Source organism: Acanthochromis polyacanthus, chromosome 8 (assembly GCF_021347895.1).
Source record: "Acanthochromis polyacanthus isolate Apoly-LR-REF ecotype Palm Island chromosome 8, KAUST_Apoly_ChrSc, whole genome shotgun sequence".
NCBI classification, from domain to species: domain Eukaryota; kingdom Metazoa; phylum Chordata; class Actinopteri; family Pomacentridae; genus Acanthochromis; species Acanthochromis polyacanthus.
The window spans coordinates 600,631-612,243 of NC_067120.1; positions in this window are offsets into that span (position 1 = coordinate 600,631).

The following is an 11,613-nucleotide window of genomic DNA, read 5'->3' on the forward strand; positions in this document are numbered from 1 at the left end:
CATCCTGGTGGGGGATGAAGGTCAGAGCTGAGGTCAGGGTTCTCTTCATCTCTACTCTTTTCAGTGCAGAACTTTCAGTGAACATTTCTGAGTCTTGAAATCTTCTAGCATAAGTTAAGCTGCTGCTCACGGATTCCATCACATCTATTTACTGATGAAGTTTTATGTTTGACTGACTAACAGAGGAAACCTGATACCACCATCTACCAACCTGGCAGTGAACCAGGTGTGGGGTGTTACCGATTCACCTGCACTTAACCAACGACATTCTGACAAGGGAAGTCACACTTCTCCATCATTCCAGACACGTCCCACTTTGTTCTGCATCTTGGTGGAGAAACATTCATTCTGCAGCAGGACAATGAGACCAAACATACTCTGAAACTGTGCATGAAAGACACGAAGACCAAAGATGATCGAGAAGAGCTGAAGATCACTGGACCTGAACCAAACTAAACACCGCTGGACTCATTCAGTTCCTGAGGAAGCCGAGTGTTCCTGACTTTACCGAGAGATCTTTGGGGTATTTTCAGGACAACATGCTTTCTTCTATTTCTGCAGTCTGTACCAACCTAAGTGCTGTTATTAATGCAAAATGGGCAAATTTTATGATCCAATCAAATGTAATTTCTATAAAGCTGATATCCTCAGCTGTTCGTATTAAATCTGAAACATGTAAATCTTTCTCAGTGGTTTCAGACATCACAGCATGCTGTATGTTCTGTGTGTAGTTAAAGAAAGATCATACATGTTCAGGCTGACAAGCGTTTACACCATGTGTGATGACAGAGTGTGGACATATGTGAATAAATAAGTGAACATGAACGTGAAAAGAAAAGAAATCTCTGTGTTTAAAAGTCAGAACTTTAGCACATATTCACCTGTCCCTCTCTCATTTTTCCATCCATCGTATCTGAAATGAAAACGAACAAATGAATGATTAGAATGAGTAGCTACGTCAGAGTTTGTTGTTTTTGATGAATCATTTCTGTATCTGGATGCTGTGATCAGAGAGTAGTGAGCCTTTAACTAATTCTGTCCCTAAAACTGAAGTAAACAAACAAACAATAAAAATCAGCTGAGGTCTGACATTAGACAGGAAATAAATTGTCCATCACTGGAATGAAGTTCATTTTCACATTTGGCTGTTGCCAAGCCAGGAGAAGGACTACAGGATCCAAATTTAGATTAATGACTCTATAAATGGCTCTAAAATTATTCACTTAATTAAAAATCACTTTATATCAGGGCAAGTATATTTGTTTTGCTGTAACTGGGAATACATTAGTGAAGAAAGATGGCAGTGCTTCTTGTAACTTAAATTACTTTGACTGTTCTATTAGTCCAACAAAGTGATTCACATTCTGAATGTGTTTGACCAGCTTTGAGCAGGTCTGTGTCCGGAGTCTTTCTAAACTGGATAGAAAGTGAAAGAATTCATTTTCTTTTACTGAAAAAAACAAGCATTGCCTATCTATATGTGATCAATTCATTTAAAGCAAAGTTTCTACAACGCTATTACATGAAATTAGCAGCTTCAGAATAATTCTGGTATCACACGACCTTAAAGGTAAAGAGTGTAGTCAGTTCCTTTATTTTGATGCAGGAAGTGGGATCTTAAACCACGTAGAAAGATCCCAGGAAAGCCCGGAACCTTCTAGCTGCAAGGCTGAAGTGCTAACCACTACGCACTGCGCAGCCCCAAACTATGACATTTTTTTTCCCTACATTTTGGACAACATACTAAGCTATGACGTTTTTGTGATATTTTGGTCAACTTCCTGAACTATGACGTGTTTTTCCACATTTTGGACGAGCTGGAATCCAACCTGTGTCTCTGATGCTGTGCTGTTTCCAAGTCGCCTTCTCAGCCAGGTGGGCTACCTAGGCACCTGTAACACACCAGAACTCTGTAATTTCCACTCATGGCCACGGAGGTCACTGTTGTTTCCACTCAGCCAAAGATCCACAGGCTCTTTAAGCACCCCGTTAATTTGGCATTAATATGGTGTCGTGTCTGAAAGCTCGCTCACTCTTATGTAAGGTTCAGTGGGAATCTTCATAACATGTACACAGCAGTGAGCATGTCTGAACGGAAGCATGAGGAACATTAACTAACAGTGTCTGAACCAAACATTGCTTCACCAGGTTGGTGAAAGCTGTCCTGTGTCTGCAGAGGCCCGTAGTGTTGCTTTAATGAAATGCATATCTGCCATTTTTTCCTTTTTGTTCTGCAAGAGCAAACCAGCTGAAACACCAGAGACTGACCATGTGCTGGAGGACAAATTGGCCAGTTGGGCATTCAGGGAGCTCTCAGGGAGGTGGATGAAAACTCACACGGGGTGAATAATGCTTGAATTCATCTCATTTTGACGGGCTGGGGAGGTGCAGTTCTCTATAAAGTGGTGCCTGTCTGTGCAGCAGAGATATTCCAGGACAGTAAATATTATGTGGCTGATTCATTTTGCTTGACAGAGATAATGAGGTCACATGCTGTTTTTCTATTTAAATCAGGCATAATTAATTGACACCATAAAATGCTTCAGTGGGCTTTTGCTGTGAGGGTTAAAACATTTCTTCTCCTACTCTGAAGATGAAAGAACGGCGTAGAGGAGGCTGCATGTTCAGGACACATCAGAAATCAGCTGCTTCTGAACGTTCTCTCATCTCTTCAGGTGATGAAATCAAACAGTTTAGCTTCTTAAATGTGTGACGCTCACGAGTGGAAAAGCCCCTCCTTCCTGCAGCCGTCAGTGGGTCCACACTGATCACACTTCCTGTCCTGTTTACCTGGATTGTGTCTGCCTTCTCAGCGGGATACCTTGTTAGCACAGTTCTCGTGGCTGCAGGGTCCAATTGCCAGTTCTGATTACTGCATGCTTTGTTAGTCGTCGTGATTGTCACCATTATCACCTTCATCATCAGTGGAACTGTGGAACCGATAGTAATTGTAATTGGCCACTTAGCGGTTGAGAATGTGCCTCTCCTGGTCCTCCCATCGCTGTCTGTTGTCTCAGATAATATGTAATTAGCTGGATAATCTTTGGTCTTTAGAGCTTGTTTTGGAAATTCTTTGTTGCTTGGAGTGAAGAAACACTTTGGGCTCACATGGAAAACCCAAATGTTTGGTGTTTTATCGACATGCTGCTTTATAACAGACAGATATGAAGAAGCTCAAACCCTCGGGTCTTTGAAGCAGAATAGTTCAGATAACCTTACACTCAGCACTTTCTGCTCTAAGAAATTCTAAAGAGGTGATACACAGTTTTCTGTCCTCTTTAAAACTTCACTGTGATGAAAGATTTCAATATTTATTTTATTTATTTCAACACAATTTTCCTTAAAAGTAAATCTCAAAGGAAAACAAGATAATAGATAAAAGGTAGAAATGTTCTTAGAATGGAACAAAAATTAAACACAGGAGGATGGTCTGTTCTCTGTACTGTATAGTCAAATATTACACAGTTTCATGTCTGTTTCCTGTTAATAACAAACTTTATTCCTGTCTGGTTGCCAATCTGCACTAAATGAGAGACATTTATTACAAACACCTCCTCGTTTTTTCTTTTGCTGTGCTGTTCATGCATTACTACACGTTTCTTTTTCGAGTCAAGGAACTTGTGAGAATTCAACTTTCACAGAGTCACACAATCAGAAAAAACCCTCCAAACAGGATTATATTAACATGTCAGTGCAGACGTATAAAAACAGGTTAACACCAGCTCACCTCCCATTCTGCTCACACATCCTGAATTCATTTTACACGATACAGTGGTCCTGAATGTGTAAACCTGAAACTCATTCTGAAGAAGGTGAAGAATGGAAAGCTCCCCTCTGCAGGTTGACATGATGGGTTGTTTAGCTGCTGTAGATCTAATGAAAAAATGAAAAATCATTCACATTGTCAACATTTCATTTTTTTCTGCTGCTTCTGTTTTAAAGAGAAATAATCTGCATATTTTCCCATCTAGTACACATGAAAGGTGCAGAGACTCTTTTTTATGTCTTCATTTTCAGCCCTACTGTACTTTATGATTCCAGTCTTTCTTCTTCTATGCCTCATCTGCATTTAGCTGCTGTTTATCCACTGACAGATCAACAGTTTTATCTGATCTCTTACTTAAACATTTTTTTTATTAATATTTATTGCTATTTATAACTGAGCAGTTCCAAATCAGTTTCCAGTATGTTGTTCTGTGTGACACAGGAGTGCCCCAGGGCTCGGTTCTAGGTCCACTTCTGGTTAGTTTTAACTGCAGTGATCTGCCTCATTCCTGTTGGAGCCGATGTCCAAATGTGAAAATTCAATTCTAAAGCAGCATCTCAGGTGTCAACATCTAAAAATGAAACTGATAGATGGGGTTAGGGTTGATGAAATATTTACATTTCAAGCTCATTATTGTCTCCATTCACTGTGATTGTGGGAACTGAACAAAGAACTGTAAAATGTTCCACAAATCAGACCTGAGCTAAGAGGGATTATTACAGCACTGTTCCTGTCTAGATGTTCCTTTATCTCTGTATTTATCTAACACAGGGAAGCAACAGCACCAGAATATGAAGTATTATAGTCAGATACCATAAAAACCGTAGTGCTCTCTGAGCTTCTGTCCTCAACACAACTTCCACCAGGAGGCTGAAAACCTTCAGAGATAAATCTTCCTCCTGTCTGATGCCAGAAGGAAAGAAGGCATGTGAAAAAAATGACAAAACATATTTGATTTAATAATTACAGTCCAGAGGACAGGTTTAATTATGTTTCGACATTTCACTGACAGGCTGAGATGAATCGACAGGTCTTATTACATTAAATTACAAAGTGGAATAGAATTTAGCTGGAACTGTAAGCGGCAGTGATTACACGTACAAATTACTAATGATTACATGGAATACAGGGTCCTAGATCACAGATGCAGTCATAATCAGCAACAGTCAGAAGTCCTTTAACAGGTTATATTCTGGGCCAGTTTACTCAGTTTAATGGCTTTTCTTTACATGACTGCCTTTGTGAGCAGCCAGACAATTTCTCAGTCAATAAATTTGCTCAATAAATTTGCAAAACTGCAGAAATCTGTTAATGTGCATCCCTGTGCAGAAGTTTAGACTCTTATCTAAAGATGGGATGTCTGAGCAGTATGACAGCAACATACAGTCAGAGTCACAGAAATCATCTTCAGCAACAAGAAGATCCAGAAGTTCAGCAACAGACAGTTTGACTCCCACATATTAACATCATCCATCGGTACGGGATCACATGAAGAGACCAGATAAAACAACAGAGACAGACTAAATCCACTGATAAACTGTCACAGGTTCTCCAAGACACCTAGAATAATTTATCTGTCAAATACCTCAATGAACTGGACAACTTTGGAGAACTGGTGTTGCTTTAAAGACAAAGTTTACTGTTTAGGAGGTTGACTGATAAAATGAAACCAAATCATAAACTGTTTGTGCAGCGTATTTGTCCATAAAAACAACTTTCATGGTGGTGTGAGTTGAGTTATCCACAGTCTTTATTACCAACAGGTAGACTGGTTAAATCAGTTACAGGGAGCAGACTAATTACTGGGGAAAAAAAGAAAAGTGTTGTGGTTGAAAAGGGTCAGGAATGGTGTTACTCCTATTTCCACACTGCAAAATCATCTTAGTTTCTTCCTCTTTTTTCCTCAGACAGAATGACCCTCATGCCGGATGGATCAGGTACTTCAAGACTGAATGTCTGATTACAAATTACAGTTTTAGTTGTAGTGAGGGGTGGGTCAGGACAGGGCCACAGCATGATTTACCTTCAGAAACATCACGATGCCGAGCAGCCTGCTGCTGGAGACGGTTTTACCTTCAAACAGATCAGTCAGAACTATAAGAGGAAATCAACAAGTAAAATGACTGAATGAATGCTAAATAACCATGACTCAAACCGTTCTTACATGATAATACAGGGAGCAATTCTTTGATTTTCCACTGACACCGAGTGTCCACTTTCATTAGACGGAATGGACAAAGATAAAGTAAAACTTGTGTAATCATGAACCACTGAGGACTCCAATCAGTCTACAAACTGTACAGGTGAGGAACTCTACAGCACATTGTTAAAATAATGATTATGTACATTCAGGAAACTATAATCATCTGTTTCAGTTTTAGACTCATCTGTGTATGTAAAGAAAGGCTATGATTATCTGTATTACTGCTATCACCTGTCCATTGGTTCCTCTGCTGGAGGTGGAGGGAAGCTGCAGAAGATCCCAGCATCTCCAGCATGAGACACAAATGATAACCGCATCTGTCTGACAAGCAGCCTGACAGGTAATCTACAGTCTCTACTTAGTCCAGCCTGCATGTCTTCAGAGTGTTATGAAGCAAAAATAGACACACCAGAGCTCACCATGGCAGCCTGGTAACTTCGGTTCAAGCTGAGGTCCTTCTTTATACAGACCTGGGTTAGCAATTATTCACACGGCCATCCCCGGTCATTAGTATGGACTATTTAATGACATCGTTTCCTTCAGGGGCCCATCATTATGGAGGGGGAATCATATATTCACATATGCAAAGATTTACACCAGTCAGCCGTAATTTTAGAACCGCTGACAGGTGAAGGGAAGAACATTGATTATCCTGGTACGGGGCAACGTTCTGCTGGGAAACTCGGAGTCCTGGCACTCATGGATATATCACTGCCTGAAAGCTTCGCCTGTAATTCTGAAACAAAATAATAAAGTACCAAAACAGGCAAAACAGAACAGCAACCTGACAGATTGATTTCTAAAAAAAAAAGAGCTTATGAAATAGTAATGACCAAAGGTCACTGGAAATATGTGCATTACCAGGCAAAGGGTTGGAAACACCTTCACTCTATGGTTTTTATTATTTTCTGCATTAATCCTAAAGACATCAAAACTGTCCGTCCATCCATCCATCAGTCCCACCACACTACAACAACAGCTCTTGAATGGCTCTAGAAACAAAACAAAGAGACCAAAGGTTTGGATCCAGCCTCCAAACAGCCCAGATCGCAATCTAATCAAACATCTGTGGGACAGGCCGGATCCACCGAGGCCCCTTCCTGCATCCAACAGCACCCAAATGATCCACTGCCAACATCTGCAGCCAGACAGGATGCCTCCAGAGGTCCTCGGTCCTTTCCTGATGAGTCAGGCCTGACTCAGTGGCACAAGAGGGAACCATTTGTCAGGTGGTTTTAATGCTTGGGCAGAGTGGTGTACACTGATTTATGAGTTACCGAAGATCATTTTGTAGCACATATCCAGAGAAGGTTACAGGAGGATCAAATTCCAAAAACACAGAGGCAGCAGGGACATCGTTCTTTGTATTTACCTCCTTTGTATTGGCAGATCTCTGAGATGGATGGCACAACATCTCAGCAGGAAACCAGACTTCTGGCTAGATAGCACCGGGAGGGAGTGGAGCAACACATAATTCATTCAGAAGAACCGACGCTTTACCTGCAATAAATTAGATGACTGTGTTGTACACCTCGAGATTGTTAGAAAATGATGATTAAATGGGTCATTAATTCTGCATTTGTTGTTGGTGTAATTAACCTCTTAACAGTCACTGCTTATTATGGATTTTTTTCCTGTTTATACATTCAGATGGAAGAACTGTATGACTAGAACACACACATGGGGCTTCATTTGAAAGCTAACATGTTTTGTGTGTGGGTCTAAATAAAGCTAAACTACAGCAGTTTAACAAGCCACACTTTTTGTCCGTTCTGAATCACATCTGATTGACCACGTAAGAGATGCTTTATGGCTAAAATATGCATATCACTGCAGAACCTCCACATCTTATGAACATGCAAATCTCTTGTGGGAGCTATAAAATCAGCTGAACGGGGGATTCTGGAGGATCAGAGGAACCCAACCATGTGTAGCATGTCCATATTTAGAGAGGTTTAAAGATTCCTAAGCTGTTCTGAACTCGTCTAAATGTCTAGCTGGTGACTAGCAGCTGGTAAAAGGACAGCTGTAAACCTCCTCTGACTATGGAGCAGCAAAATGCAGTTAATACCAACATGACTTTGCTTGTTAATGTTTCACAGTGAGTCAGGTGAGCTTTTAGGTCTCCTTTGTTCTTCTAAAGGTGTCTGATCAGTCTTCAACATGAGCTGCAGTCAAACCAAACTGAACAATATAGACGTTATCTGTGTGAGACAGAAGCAGAGCTGGAGTGGAAAAAGACAAGTTTCATTAAATAAATATGATTCTAACAGCAGCGACCAGAAGGATGAGAAGCAGGAACGTAGTAAAGTGTTTTTCACAAGCATGACCTTAATGGAACCGCATCCCATAACCCAAACTTTTCTTTCTACTCACAAAAAATAAAAATGAGGAAGTTTTTTTTCTGTCTGTACAGATTGCAAAACAAATGACTGAAAGTTTAACACAAAGTCCATAATTTCATAAATACAGCTATAAATTAGAATATGAAAGAAAATGGTTCTGGGTCCATTAAAGTCAAGGTTGTGCATGTAGACGGAGCTCATCTCTGTTCTCAGTCTGTCCAACCACACAGCAGAATTAATGTGATGAGGAACAGGACTGAGGGAACATAATGAGGTTTATAATTAGCCTGTGGGTTAGAGGGCCGGCCGCTCGAGGTCAGGCCTGAATGCCTCTCTGCTGTCAGGTTAATGCATTTTACTCTGTGTGTGTGTGTGTGTGTGTGTGTACGGCAGGGGGGTTCATTCATACCTGACCACCAATTAGCTTTTTCCCCTCATTCTAATTAAATTTCAGTCATTCACATTAAGTTCAACAAACAGTGAACCCAGCAGAGTCTAACAACCTGCATGTTTGAACATTTTTAAACAAAAGCAGGGTTGCAGTTATCACACACAGCTTCTTGGTCCTTTCTCTTTTTTCCTTTCTTGCTATTGGGAATAAATCCATCAGTTAGCTTTTAGAACTCAGCAGCTTCCACACCCTCTGAATGGCTCCACAGTATCCATGTTCATGCAGAGGAATTAGCTGTGGGTTGATCTATGCTAATTAGCTGCAGCATTAAATCCACCTGCCTAATAATGTGTGTGTCCCTGTTGTGTTGCCAAAGCAGCTACGACACACCGGTGCATGGATACGGGACCTCTGGGGGTGGTAGGGAGGGTTTGGCACCAGGATATGGCAGCAGATCCTTTGAGTTCTGCTGTTTGTGAGGGGGTACCACGGCTGTGGTCTGGATGGAGATCTGGGGAGTCTGAAGGCCACATGTGATTGGCCATTAGCAGATGACACAACACTTTATGATTGGCTGAATGTTAGAAAACACATAATGATGCTGGGTGTCCAGGCAACAGATCAACATTCAATCTAATGTATTTATAGAGCACCTTTAAGACATCCTGACAGCTGCTGATGTTATCAGACAGGCAGCCGCTAATTTAGAGGAAAACATCAAGACAACAAAATAATAGAATGAAACACTAAACCAGGCAAATAGAACGGCAACTTCTGAAAACAATAGAAATATGAGTTTTTTTGTTGGAAATATCAAGAAAGGAGGAAGATTTGATTTAGAGAAAGGTCCCATAAAATACAAAAGACAAACTTTATATCTAATCATGTGTACGTGTGTGTGTGTGTGTGTGTGTGTGTGTGTGTGTGTGTGTGTGTGTGTGTGTATATATAGCTTTATATTTTTATTAAAAGTAAAAAAAAACTAATGTTTTTTATGCTAATTATGATCATGTCTACAAATTATACAATTATTAATTTTGGAGACAATCACTTCTTAATAAAAAAATTACTGGAAATCACTAAAATGTCAATTAAATAACTGTCTGATGGCTGCTCCATCATTTGTTAGAAAAATTACATCAATTTACCAGCAAATGGAATTTAGATTCAATTCAAATTGCAGCTAAATTTGTACAAATCAGTGATTTCCCCGTCCTAACAGAAGAAACGTCAGTTGTGTCTCCTCTGAATCTCATGGAGACTGTCTCCTGACTGAATATCCTGATGTTGTTTAGGTTCCCAGCCACGCTAGATGCTAACAAGGTCAAGGTATATTGATGTAATGTCAGCTAGCAGGCTAATAAACATAATACTTACTGCCACTGGGCTCAGCTCCAGCAGCCTTCACTCCCTGTGGCAACCAACAGCAAAGCCCATTAGGGTCATGTGATGTATAAAAGCAGGATGCTGCAGGTTGAGCAGTGCCTCCGTCTTATATCCTGTGAGTCATTTCTGTCTGTATTGAGGGCACATGGTCCTGCTATGCTCAGGTGGGTGGCATGGATCAAACCCACACGAATGTTTCCCAGTGGAAAACTGCATCGTGATGATCAGTGTTGTTCACTTCGCTTGTCTGGGGTTTTAATGCTGCAGCTGATATTTGTGCAACAGGAACTGGTCTCTGGTCTTTAAGAACTGCTGCCAGCTGCTGACTACAGCTGGAAGGATCTAAGAAGTAGCTTTACAGCAGCACTGGATCAGCCTGACTGTGGAGATCAGAAACCACAGCTTCCACCTGCTGCTGTCCAACTGAAGCACAACAGGTACCTCACAGAGCAGTCCTTTATTTAAATCTGTTTCTCTCCTTCCTCCATGATGTTCTCATTAAACCCAGCCTGGATTCTGTGGATTGTAAATCTTTATGGTGGAGGGCTCTAACGTTCCTGATGTGCACATGCAGCTGTTAATGGAGGATCTAACCTGGTATGAGACTCTGTGGTGTAAGGCTTATGACAGTTATAAAAATAATAGACCAAGAGCTGGGGTTTTGTTAGTCGGTCACTTCTACCACCCTCCTAGTAAAATACTGTAAGTGTGTGTGACTGAAGATCATTCCAGATCACTGGTTTTACTCAGAGGACTTATGGATTTGTGTTTATATTGGATCGCAGCAATTATTAGGCCGGAGCACCAGAAGAACAGATGTTGGCAGCCACGTCTGAGCTGTGCATTGGAGAGATGTTAGGTCCTCTGATTCCTCCTAAACCACTATGAGTAGTTTTCTTCCTCAATATATTTCTGGCACTTTTTGCCATACCATTTTCCTCTTATTATTTTATGCTGAGTCTGGCCTCTCTCCATGAAATTTTGCACAATGTGGTCTAAAAATTGAAAATAAGATGTCCAGAGACACAGTTTTTACATTGAAATGAGAGGAAACCTGACTTCACAGAAATATCTGCAATGTCTCCTTCTACGTCAGACTCATGCAAATACAGTGTGTCAATGGAGGAGACAAGCTGACAGCAGGAATGACAAATTTATTTCAACTTAGATTTTTATTGGTTTTTCAGTTTTCACATTTACAGTTAAACATGTTTTTTCAATGATTGTTTACAGGGTTATCAACAATAAACAAATAAAACAAAACATAAAGAAAAAGGACTGCAACCATTTCCCCTTGTTAGCTAACTTAAAATAAAACATCAGTTTTCCTGATCTATTGACTTATAATATATTGACCATTTCTCCCATTTGTCATTGAATTCAACAGCTTTCAGCCTTAGAGCGAAGGTAATTTTCTCCATTGTAAAAATCTCTTGCACAACATTTATCCATTGAGAATGGCTGGGTGAATCGGGTTGAAGCCATCGTCTTGTTATTGCCTTCCTTCCGGCTGTCAATAATA